Here is a 13051-nt window from a genome sequence, read left to right as displayed (position 1 = left end):
ATCCTGATTTATTCCTGCCCACTTTTGCCGCTGGGAAAGGCCCAGAGGCATATGAGTAATTTCCCTTTCCTCCTCCTCCTCCTCCTCTAGGGAAATTGCTGCAACAGCACAAATTACTGCTCTGTCTTGCCAGGCGAGGGCAGCAAAACTATACGCAAGACATTGATGAATCAAGCAGAGAGTACTTGGAATTCTAGCAGGCTCTCCTAAAAATTCACGTAGGATAAACTGCTACAAAACACCTTATGCTCAGATAAGCCAAACGTTCTATGAAGATTTGAGGGAGCCCATATGGGCTTAATCATGGGATCCAAGACAGTCCGTTGTTCCTTCAGTTGTGCATTTGGCGTTGTTGCATACTTTATTGATCTCTTCTCACACATTATTAAAAGTACAAAGGAGAAGCAGTCCTAACGCTAAGAGAGAGGAATGAGGCAGCAAAGCAAAGAGTGACTTGTGTGGCTTTTTCACCACCAGGAGCAGGAATGGCTAAGGGTGAAGACAGGCCCCTTGGGGAATTTATCCTTTAGCCATGATTTCTGAATATGGACCTGGGAATGGGGGAGGAATTCAGTGGGGTTCACATTTAAGGACAAATCTATCGTTCTGCACTTTTTGAAATGATTGTGAAAACTGAAACAGCCATCCTTCAGAATTCACACTTCTCCAAACTGATGTGGAGAACTAAACTTACGGAAAAATATGGGCCCATTCCTATCTGCTTCACATGTTAAAAGGAAGCAATGCATAAATCAAGATTGCACATGTGTTTTCCACCTATGCTTCTAGGTGTTGTGCTGCCACCACAACAGTAAGTACACTCGTCTTCACTTTGACAGGGGGAGCCATAAATGACACATCCACATGACATGCAGGAAAAGCATAGAGGGAGAATGTGCAAATAATCTGTACACTTTCTGCTTCTGCTTCCTCATTTTTTGTAACTGCATTTTTAACACACACACACACCCTCCCCACTGCTCAGTACACAATTCCCTCCCAGCCCATCCAAATCCCCATGAGGCTGAGAGTCACTGCTTGAGCTTCACAACAGAGTGGATTTGAGCCTGGGTCTCGCCTAACACAGTCCAAGACTCTTACCGACTTTATCACAAATTTGCAAATCAAGTGTGGTAGCAAGTGTGTGAGTGAGGGTGTGCGTAAATCAACTCTAAATTTGATACAATCTCTCATCCAAAGAATCCAGCACTGTAAAAGAATATTTAGGATCAACGTTGACCTCATTGTCGTCCTCCCTGAAATGCATTCCTGTTAACTTCAGCCAGGGTCAGCAAAAATGCCAGCAATATTTCTTGATCACATGGATCAAAGTCTACTGAAAGATCAAAGAATGCAGCCTGGACAGCTGACCTTTGCCAGCTTCTAGGAGCAGGATAATCTACCAACAAAACTAGATCCATCTCTATTTCATACTCAGGCCAGCGGAGGTCAAGGAAACCTGATAATGTTAGGCAACATTAGAGGTGCTTCAGTGCAAACTTTTGCAGTAACCTTGATAGATGCGAGGGGTTACAGGCCGAGCAGAATTCTCACACATGCAGTATTTTTTGCAGCAGGGCTTTGCCCTTAACCAGGTCTTGTGTTTAAAGAGACTGCAGAGAGACTGCAATAAAGGATTTTTAAATTCCACCTAAAATGCACCGGTTGGTCTTTTAGAAGTATGGAAGCTGTGAGAATCGTGGGGAAGGAAGATGATGCCTGATTGTGAAGGGGAAGGGCTGCAGCTCAATGGTGGAGACCATGCTTTGCATGCCAATGTTCCGGATTCAATGCACAGAATCTCCAGCAAGGCTGCAACAGTCCTGTTGGGAACCCTGCTAGGTGGGGCCAAGGAGCTGATTCAATATAAGGCACGTTTCTATGTTCTAAAAACATGTACCTATTCAGAAAAAGCACACACTTCGCTCCTCCTGAGACTGTACCACTTCAGAGCACAGGTGCCTTTTGGAACATTTGAATTCCCTCCCATTTCTAAAGCTCATTACTTTAAAAAAATAGTGTGTGTGTGGGGGGAAGGTTTCCAGTTAAAGGCCCCCTCCAGTTTAAAGCAGATTCACAACACTTTAGATGGTCATGGCTTCACTCAAAGCATCATGGGAACTGCAGTTTGTTAAGGGTGCTGAGAGTTGTCAGAAGAATCCCTTTCCCTACACAGTTATAATTCCCAGAGAGGGTTAGCAATCCCTTCACACAGGGAACTCTGGAGTCATTTGGGAAGAGGAATTGATTGTTAAACCACACTGAGCACTGTGGCTCTGTGAGGGAAATAAGGGTCTCCTAACGGAAACCCTTGCAAACTACAGTTCCCATGATTCTTTGGTGGGGGAACCATGGCTGTTTAAGGTGATACAGTACTGCAGATGGGCCTATAGTTCTCATTGATGTGCTACTTTCCCCCCTTTATGAATGGAGGGTTCCCCAAGGAGACATACAAGCACCCACTGCTCCAAACAACATTCTGAAGCATTACAATCACAAGAAGACAAGCATGGGTATGTAAATCATCCATAAACCTGAGAATAAATTATCTAAAATCCTACAGTTTGCAAGAAGGAAGGACTCTGTAAAAGGAAGGAAGGAAACATCTGATTTACTTAATACTGGCTTTTGTCCTATTGCTCCTCCACTAACACCACTTTCAGAGAATTCTCCCCATCTGTAAAGCTAGTTTTGTGTATTTCCACCATTTCACCGTTGCTCAATGAATGAAATGTTTAAAAACCTAGCAAAACCAACTGAATTCCTTGTTTTACTTGCCATATCTTTTTATTTGTAAGCTAATGGTCTGATGTAGAGGATTCAGCTGAGATCCATGGAAAAAAGACATACTTAACTGTCTGGAAGAGGAGTGGGCAAAAGGTAAAATGTGGTGTTTGGGTCATCTGGAAGAGTTTCTGACTCCAGACAATCTCAATAACAAAACAACTTTTCCTATCTAAGGTAGCCTGCTGGAATGAAGAAGGCTAACCGGGAAAAGAAACGTCTGTGTGATCAGTTGAGGTCTGAAAACAAACCTGTGGGCTAGCTGCACTCTGTGCATCAATTCTAACTATTATACCTGGCTCTGGTTGGTAGATCTTGGCATTCTGGTACAAAGCAAAGTGAACCGGACCAGCCTAAAGTCTGCTCTACCCTCATCTAGAAGAAAATTTCCCGCATCTATGTTGGCTTTGGATTTACACCCTTCAAATTCATGAAAACAAATTGTAACATAAGTCAATTATATGGCTCGTGAAATACTTTCCATGATTGCCCCACATAAATTAATGTAAATTAAAATGAATGGAACAAGTTAGTCATGACAAATCTAAGTCTGTCAATTCACTGGGGAGTGAAGCACATCCCTCTGTGTTGGGGTGCAATTCACTCTGAAAGTATTCCAACTATGAAAATGAGTTTAGCTCAGAAGAATCACTTGTTGTCCCATGCCCAGAGGATCGTAAAGATCGACTTGGTGGGAGGTCATCTGCAAAGATATCATGGGCCCAAGTTAATACAATTCCCATCAACATAAGCAGCTTGGTCAATTATCAGGGTTGATGGGAATTCTATTGGAATGGGCTGACATATTCAGCCACCCTATTCCATCAGAAAGCATGTGATAAAATGATTTGACTTTTCCAGCATTGTCTTTCCTACAAGGGAAGCTGCAATTCTTTGCCTTAAACTGGATCCTACAATCCGAAATATCCTTACAATGTAACAAACAAGGTTTCATTTTTCACCTTTAAAAGCACACACTCGTACCCAAAAGTCATTTCCATTCTCTCCATATACTCAAGGAGGTACAGTTTTAAAGAAAAATCTCTCTTTACCTTTGATTGGCATGTACAAAATGTAAACTTGGGTGGCAGAAAAATTCTGAATGGCAAAGGATCTCGGAAGGAAGGGGAAGGACAACAATAAAACTAGAACTGCAAGCAGCACAGAAACCTAATGAAGGAAGGAAGGTATTTATTTATTTATTTATTTTTAAAAGCTACATCCCAAAAGCCCCCAAACAGCTGAGGATCTCGCCGTTTTTGCATTGTAGTTTAAGTTGAGACTTGGAACTTTCCTTCCATATATGAGCATTCTCTAGTAGTTACTGCAGATGTATTGAAATAAGGAATATCCAACCCACCCCCCTCCCCTGTTGCCCTCTCAGCAGACTTTTGTGGAATCACTTAGAAGTCAGACGATAAATTTAAATCATTTCTCCTCCAGCTGGCATTGGCAGCGTGGAGGTGACAACGCTTTAAATTAAGGTCTGTGGATATAAAAGGCCCATGTGTTTAGTTTAATCAAATGTTCATTTCCTCAAGTTTATGTTTATATTAAAAGGCATCAGCACTGGTGTGAATTTTCATCTCTCCCCCCACTCCACACACTACAGAGACTGTCATGTGAATTCTGAACAGGGTTCCCTTTCAAGTGTTTTGTTTTGTTGTTGTTTTTTGCACACACACACACTCTCTCTCTGTCTGTGTGTGTGTTTTCTTTCTCATCTGCAAGCCTTTGTTTGTGATGCTGGAGGCAGAAGGAAGAGAAAATGCCCATCACGCATGCACAATGTGGGAATGCGCACCCTTGCTTGGAAGTCTGGCTTCAAAGGGGCAACAGGAGAGGGAAGGGGTCCTAAGTGGGTGGTTGTTTCCACCTGCTAAGCCACACTGACCTTCCACAGGAGAATTTGTAATGGATGGCTATAAAAGAGGACTGGACGAAATTCATGGAGGAGAAGGCTGTCAGTGGCTGCCAGCTATGCTTTGTCTCCATAGATGTAGATAGAAAATGCTTCTGAATACCAGCTGCTGGCAACCACAAGAAGGGAGAGTGCTGTTGCACTCCGGTCCTGCTGGGAGGCTTCTCAAAAGCACCTGGTTGGTCAATATAAGAACAGGATGCTGGACCAGGTGGGTCTTTGGCCTAATCCAGCAGGGGTCTTCTTCATTTAGACATGGTTTGGGCCATCCCCAGGCCCTGACTGCCCATTTGTCATTATGGCCAGATCAGGACATCCAATTCCATTCTGGACCTAAGGCACTGTGATAATTCTCATGTGCCCAGGCTTCCCCCATCAGCTTCAGTAGTGAGATGTGGGGCACAGAGACACCCCTGCCACTGGGGGACATGCTGTTCCACACAACCACGTGTACCAAATGCTGATGAGTACCGAATGCAATTGAAGGAACTGCAGTTTGTGCCTCTCAACCTGACACCAAGCTGTCATGTTTCATAACTGGATCTCACTACTAGCATGTGCTGAATTTTGAAAACCTTTTGTTACTTTTGAAGGAAAATGTAGTGTGGCAGTGAAAACATATGCAAGTCACAGTCTTAGTGCCAAAATATTTTTACAGACTACAGGAAAATGTGCATTTCAACAATAACCTCAAAAGGTTTTTGCTGAGCTGTGACACTGTAGCAGGTTACTTCATCATTAGGTTCACCATAGGAAGGATCATAAAATGGGACTGTAACAGAGAAAAGCAGCCTGGGATTGAGCCTAGGACCCAACACATGCAAAGTATGCATGCCTTCCAAGGCTGAGCTGTGGGGCCCTCCCATAGTTATCTACAACAAGCATAGTAATTTTTCACTTCCATTGGGCAAGTATGTCAATACATCCAGATTAGATTTCCTGGGAATTAAGGCAAGTAATCATAATAACAGAAATAAAATCAAGAACTCTCCACCACAGAGAATAATTATTATTTACATTGACAAGGGGAAACTTCATTTTCATAATGCTGTATCAAGCATTTCTGTGGCAACTTATAGTTTTTACAGCATTTTATAATGCCTCTTCACTTTTGTATAGCACCTTTTGTCTGAGGTGCTTAGAAGCATTTGATAGAGATGAATATAATTAATAGTCTTCTCCATGCTCATGTCGTTAGGAACTATAAAGTACACATTATCTCTGTCTTACACAAGGCGAAAAGCAGAATTGCCTACATCAAGTGCTTAAAACATTGGAGATTGACTTCAGACCCTGAGTTTGTAAGAACGGGATTCCCTCAGGTTGTATGATTTAAGCTTTAGTCCATGAAAGGCTGGAAGTTAGGTTGTGAATTTGAAACTGCTGACTTCAGTACAGCCTAGATAGTTTCAGGAACCATGCTTTAGGCATACAAGATGAAGTAGCTACTCCTGAATGCATGTATTCATTGGCATGATTGGGAATGAAGTACATTGAGCCATGGCCTTTCCCATCTCCATCACCATTTCTGCACAGGACGACTGTGAAAACTTCTGCTTTCACTAGAAGAACCCCTATTTTTGGAGTACATCTGAATTTGAAGAACTGTGATTTGTTTAACCTGACGTTACTTAAAGTGAACAGGAACTGAAACCAGGGCTTTGGTTAGGACAAACCAAAGTTCCCTAAGTTGGGTGTAACCTGAAACTCTGATTTGTTCTAAAGTGAAAACAGAATCTGTCAGTATGCTTGTCTCATGCACCAAAGAGAAAGGGGGGGGAATGGAAAGAGCATCAGACCAAGTCCAAGGCTTCACTGTGATTTAGATCAGCATTCTACAATTTAGACTACAACTCTAATCATCTCTGAACATTGACAATGCTGGATGGGCTGGTGGAAGTGTCATCCAAAATATTTGGAGGGCCCCAGGTTGGGGAAGGTTTGCTTAAGTGTTCATCCGAACTGGGCCTTTATCTTCAATAGAACTTTCTTCCAAAAAGATTTGATAGAAGGCAAGTGTATTGTCAAAACTCTCCCTTCAAGGAAGCTAAACTGCACATCCCCTTTCCTGTATGAATCTGCTTTCACATCCTTTCATGAGGATTGTTACCACATTCTGCCCATTGTGGTTTAGAAGGTTGTTTGTAGTTGAGCTGTATGGGTGACCATTCATGCAGAACAGTTTCATACATCCATGGTGCAAAACATCACACTGGGATTTGACTCCAAGTGAGATCGTAAGATCCATGCTTTGTGCCCATCCTGCAAGAGTTTCCTCCTCCCACATCATCCTCTCCCCTTTTCAAACCCCACAGGGCAGCATGCCCATCTGTTTATGATTTACCAGTTACAATGCCTTGTTTCCGATTGCATAGATAAACACACTTGGTTATTTCACAGGCAGCTGGTTAGCTCTAATTACACTGTAACTACATCAGAACCAAGGAAACCTTTACCACCCTAGGAGAAGAAAAGAGGTGTCTGAAAAAGAGCTATGCAGGAAACATTATCCTGATTTTGTTTACCCTCCTAGAGCAAACCTGTCTTCTGGCCTTTAATCCTGCTGGTCACAAGAAAGCACTTTTGGACAGAATGAAAACATAATAATTAAAATTTCATAATCCCAGATACCAGGGGAGAAAAAGCTGAAAATGGCATCTTTTCAGAGCTTGCAAAAATAAAAAAGTGAAAAAGCAGGCGAGAGATTTCAGCCATCAATATATTTAGTCTGGGGTCAAAATATTTTGGCAGAAACCGTGTGTGTGTTTTCTCACAATTTCATCATGGTTCAGGGACCTTCCCAGAATGGCTGATTCCCAAGAGAAAACTGGTGCTCTTCAAGACCTTTGATAACCTCTTTGTATTCCATGATGGGAGACAGGCAGGATACACATGAAACAAACAAAGTCTTTTTTATCAGTCGAGTTCTAAGGTTTGCTGTCTTGTGTGAGATCCTAACACTGTTTTATCAGCCTGCACATGATTTTACTGGACAGACTAGTAAAGTAATGAACACATGGCAACACCCTGCATATGTAGTTATGGAGAAAGTAACTAACTTGCAGCTTAGGAACATAAGTAGAGTCTTGCTGCCTCTCACTGAAGGACTATAAAATCCAGTAACCTGTTTTCCACAATGGCCAACCCATGGGAAACCCAGAAGGAGGGTAGCAGAGCTTCCACTCATGTTCCACAGCAACACATATTCAGAGGTACCTCTGATCCTGGATATAGCATTTAGAAAGCAAAAGGAACAGAATTGCGAAATCTCACGGCAGATTACAGGTGTAGGGTGTGTGGAATAGGAAAAGACAAATCTCTTTGCATGTTCTCCAGAAGCGGAACCAGAGGAAGTAGTAGTTATGGCTTGTGTTGCATTTCCTCACACTTCTGAGTTCTATCTAAAGCGAAAAGATGTGTATATATCCTACAGATTCTGAAGTGCAGAAAGATGTACTGGGAATATCTGCATCTTCCCTTTTCTTTTGCATTGGATCCAATGTAGCACTAAGTCAAAGTCACTTGGTAGCGTAAGTGTTACACATATTTTGAGCTAGCAGAGTGTTGTTGCATAAAGAGAATGCATAAGCAGGTTGCTAGAAATTTTGTTGCACACCCAACAGCAAGATGCAATTCAGCAGCAAGTTTCTGCTAGCGCAGCTGTTACGTAGGATTTCTCTGTTATGTAACTTTAAAACTTGCCTTTGCACTAGTAGCCAGAGAACACTGGCTGCAGCCCACAGAAAGAGGAAGCACAAGTCACTTCCTCTCCCATCACCCCAGCAGAACACCAGGGTTACCTGTTATGGCTATGGAACATACTCTCCTCTGAGAATCACCTGGTACCACCTGTGGCCTTGTTAAAATCTGGTTGTTTCGTGTGGCATTTGGGTGTGACAGATCTTTTTTGTTGTTTTGTTTACTGTGTGAAATTTAATAAATGATAACAACTGTGTGAGGGGGCTATTTTTTGTTTGTTATTATGTTATGCATTTTTGTGTTTTTATACTGCAAACTGCCCTGTGATCGTCAGATGATGGGTGGTATAGAAATTCAGTAACTATTAATGTAAATAGATACTGTAGATAGATAGATAGATAGATAGATAGATAGATAGATAGATAGAGTGTCAGCCTGCTGTTTTAAATTAAATATGCACCCCACCTTGAGAGCTAGGGCAGGTTAGACGTATTTTAAATAGGTAAATAAATTGAATTAAATACTATTAGGTGGAGTAAGGGAGCTGCCTCAGACAGCTGATGTAGGGTGTTGTAAAAGGGTGGCAAATTGTGACTACGGTAATTTGGCTTACTGTTGTATCTTTACTCCTAGGCGTGGAAGGAGGTGCTTGCGGGATTTCTGCCTCACGTGCAAAATAACTCGGATAGCCTTCACCATGACTTGGGAAGTGCCTCAGGCCCTGAGAATGTCTGGCCTTGACTGTGTCTTGAGCTTAGGAACATAGGAAGCTGCCTTATATGGAGCCAGATCATAGGCCCATCCAGCTCAGTACTGTCTACAGTGATTGACAGTGGCTCTCCTGGGCTTCAGGCGTGTCTCGTTTTGGATGGCATGGGGAACTTGTGAATAAGCAAGCATGTGAATTCATGGATCAGAAATCACTTCACTCCTCCCCTTGCCCTGCTGCTGTGCACTACACAGATCTAAGCCATAGGCAGAGGTCCTACCAGAAGATGCTAGCGGGACATTCTGCATGCAAAGCATATGCTCTACCACTGAGCCATGACCCTTCCCCTTTCTGTATACAAGATAAGCAGAGGGTCAAACATGAGGATCAAAAATATTGCTTAGCATTAGTCACCTTTAATCCAACATGGGCTTTAACCAGAAACCCCCCTAATTTGAGAAAATTGTACATATGCATATAAACATATGAATGCATTGTATTCTTCTAATAATAATTACTTCACCCCCCCCCCCAATCCTGCTGCTCTTGCTATCAGCTCTAGCTCCACTTATCTGTGGCTCAAACCCAGACAGCTGGGTGATTGTGAGAGAGGAAATCTAATTAAAAAGTCAAAATCTGAGGGGGGGGCTCTCCAACCTCTCCCCTCCTTCCTGACTTGGTATATAAATAGAGCCCATCAGACTGATGAAGGGTGCTTATTATTTCTTTTAGTGTCGTGAGCACGAAAGGGAAAAAACCCAAAGGGTTTTTCTCTAGAGAGCACACAGCATAATCACTCGCTGCTTGTGTGGGATTCTACTGTAGAAAGTTGAACAGCATTTTTAAGTTTATTTAGGGTGGATTTGTGGGCTGGTGGAGAAATGTCTATGACTCTGTAACACAGAAAGCTGCTTACTGTTCCAGTTTGATGGCTGGGTAGAGGGGGGGATAGACAAACCTAAGACAGGAGAGGCAGACGTTCACTTATACATTTAGGGCTCCTCTAGACTAGAGTATTTTCAGGTGTATTCTGGAACACCTCACTACAGCAACAGCGGTGCATGGGGGGGGGTGGAATTTAAAGCACACATCATTCTACTTTATTAGGTATTCTGCAAGTCTTACCCAGTGTTATAGTATTTTCATTTGGAAGACTTTTTTGTACTATAACGCAACGAAAGTGAGACAAAACAATAAAACTGGAACATTTGGGATATATAAAAAATTACAGGATTTCAGCAAGAAGTTACGGGAAATGGAAACGAAAGCTGCGTCACCATCCCAAAACGTTTGCAGGGATGACACAGAATCACCCTGGTACCATCATGACTGCAAATAGTGAATGCACAATATAATGCATAACACTCTGCCCCCCACCGTTAGAGGCTTCTGAATGCTAGCAGCTGGAAACCACAGGAAGGGAGAGTACTTGTGTTCAGGTCCCACTTGCGAAGTTCCCATGGACATCTGGTTGGCCACTGTGAGAACAGGATGCTGGACTAGAGGGGCCATTGGCCCCATCCAGCAGGGCTCTGCTTATGTACTTAAAAAGGATGTCTGAAGGTGCCCTTAAATGTAGTGTACTCTAAGTAACCCTGGGACACGGGTGGCGCTGTGGTCTAAACCACAGAGCCTAGGGCTTGTCGATCAAAAGGTCAGTGGTTTGAATCCCGGCGACGGGGTGAGCTCCCGTTATTTGGTCCCTGCTGCCCACCTAGCAGTTTGAAAGCACGTCAAAGTGCAAGTAGATAAATAGGTACCGCTCCGGTGGGAAGGTAAACAGTGTTTCCGTGCGCTGCTCTGGTTCACCAGAAGCGGCTTAGTCATGGTGGCCACATGACCTGGAAGCTATCTGCAGACAAACGCTGGCTCTCTCGGCCAGTAAAGCGAGATGAGCGCCGCAACCCCAGAGTCATCCGTGACTGGACTTAACAGTCAGGGGTCCCTTTACCTTTCCCTTTACCTAATTAACCCTAACATTTTGATTTGTTCCAAGGTTTGGCTTTGAAACCACAATGACCATTTTTTAAATTCAAAGTGCCACAGGAAGACCAAAAAATGGGAAGCCTGTTGGTTGCTTTAAATTGGTTCTGCTCAATACTATCAAAGGAACGAGGGCATGGAGACAAAAAGTACATTGCAATCGTAAAGTTTTTGCTTTCTCTTTCTTACTATTCTCACTATTAGCTTATGATTTACTAATTCTCATTTCAGTAGGAGGGATGAGCGCTCACATATCCCTGGATGAAAAAAGACAAAGCTTCTCACTCCTACAGCTATGTTTCATCATCTCAAGATTTTTTCCTAAAAAATCAATCAACTGTTCTATGAAATATGAGTGCTCTCCTGCTCCTGAACTACAGCATACATATTCCTTTTGGGGAACTTTTTTCTTTTATTTTTAATGGAGCAAACTGGCTTCTTCCTCCACAGCACAGCTATTACCCTTGTCCGTTACCTTTGTCCAGTCATCACATTATTATTGCAAGAAGATGGCTAATGCTAGTACTAAGGAGGAAGCAATTTGCAGTGACCATAAAAAAATTACTGCCTGTACAAGCCCTTGATTTGCCCTTGTCTCAACTAAGCACATGGAATATATTCTCCAAATCCTGGGGACAGTCCTTGAGTTCCAGTAATGGAGCTGCCTGCAGTTCACATGCAATGCTAAGTCAAACCATGAATTAATGCAGATGACCAAATATGTTGGTGCACTTAGAAAATTGCAGCTGGTTTGCTCCTCCCCTGTCCTGCTGCTGCTATGCTAACCATAGCTAAGCTTAGCATTAGATCCAAAATTGGGCTTGTGATTTGTTTCCCCCCTTCCAAAAAACCCCTATTATTATTAATAATAATAATAATTAAATTTCTACACCACCTTTCATTCAAAGATCACAGGGAGGCTTTCAATATAAAAATACATACCATAATAACACAAAAACAAAAACACAGTTTTGAAGGCCATAGATTGCTTAATTAGCCAAAGGCATAGCTGTCAACTTTCCCTTTTTTGCGGGAAATTCCCTTATTCCAGCGCCGTTTCCCATTGCAAAGAAAGGGAAAGTTGACAGCTATGGCCAAAGGCCTGGGAGAAGAGGAATGTTTTCAACTGGCACCTAAAGATATGTAATGAAGGCACCTGGTGAGCTTCCTTGGGAAGAGCATTCCTCAAGAGGGGAGCCACCGCAGAAAAGGCCTTTGTTGTGTTGCCACCATCTAGGCCTTTCGTGGAGGAGGCACACAAAGAAAGGCCTCAGAGAATGATTGCAAGGTCTGAATCAGTTCATATGGGGAGAGGCAGTCCTTGAGTGCAGCCAGTGTAGCCAAGCCAGGCTTGGCATTATATGCTCAAACCATCTTGCCCAGGTGTGCAACCTGGTCACTGACTTCAGGACCAGCTGAAGCTTCCGAACCGACTTGGAAACTGGCCATTGCAGGAATCCACCTGGGTCATCTTGGAAGGAGTAGGATGGGAGGCACTGCCATGGCCTGCCCAGAGCGTGGGGGATCCCATTCCCTCTCCCCCTGAGACCAAGGGAGGCTTTTTCTACCAGATGAAGGGAAAAGAGAAAGAAACATAGGAAAATAGTGTAGGAGGGATATTATTATTTTGGAGGGAATCTGTAGCTGGAAGGCAGGGTGGAATCAGGGAAGGGGTAGTGAGATGTATCATCCTCTCAATGGAAAGGTGTGGTTGAGAAAAAGGGTGGTCTGGTCTGGAAGAGAAACAGGCATGGAGAGGGGAGAGGGGAGAGGTAGGTTGGCAAGCAGAGTGAGCGGGGGGGACGACCCTCTGTTAATATAATATGAACAGTAATCACACACTTTGTATTTTTGCCAGCACTTGATATGATGCATTTTGTTCCATTTCCCTGTCATTTTTCTATCATTCCCCACCCCAGATATATATATAACCGTGTGTGTGTGTGTGTGTGTGT

The 13051-nt window shown here is 43.0% G+C and overlaps 1 protein-coding gene across 2 annotated transcripts in view; it reads right to left on the bottom strand.

Annotated features, from left to right (window-relative positions):
• Window positions 1-13051, bottom strand: part of TBXAS1 (thromboxane A synthase 1) — a 197101-nt gene that overhangs the window by 5408 nt on the left and 178642 nt on the right. The gene's annotated exons all lie outside the window — the stretch shown is intronic.

The sequence above is a fragment of the Lacerta agilis genome, chromosome 10 (assembly GCF_009819535.1).
Source record: "Lacerta agilis isolate rLacAgi1 chromosome 10, rLacAgi1.pri, whole genome shotgun sequence".
Lineage (NCBI taxonomy): Eukaryota > Metazoa > Chordata > Lepidosauria > Squamata > Lacertidae > Lacerta > Lacerta agilis.
This window is presented reverse-complemented; position numbering and strand designations above follow the sequence as displayed.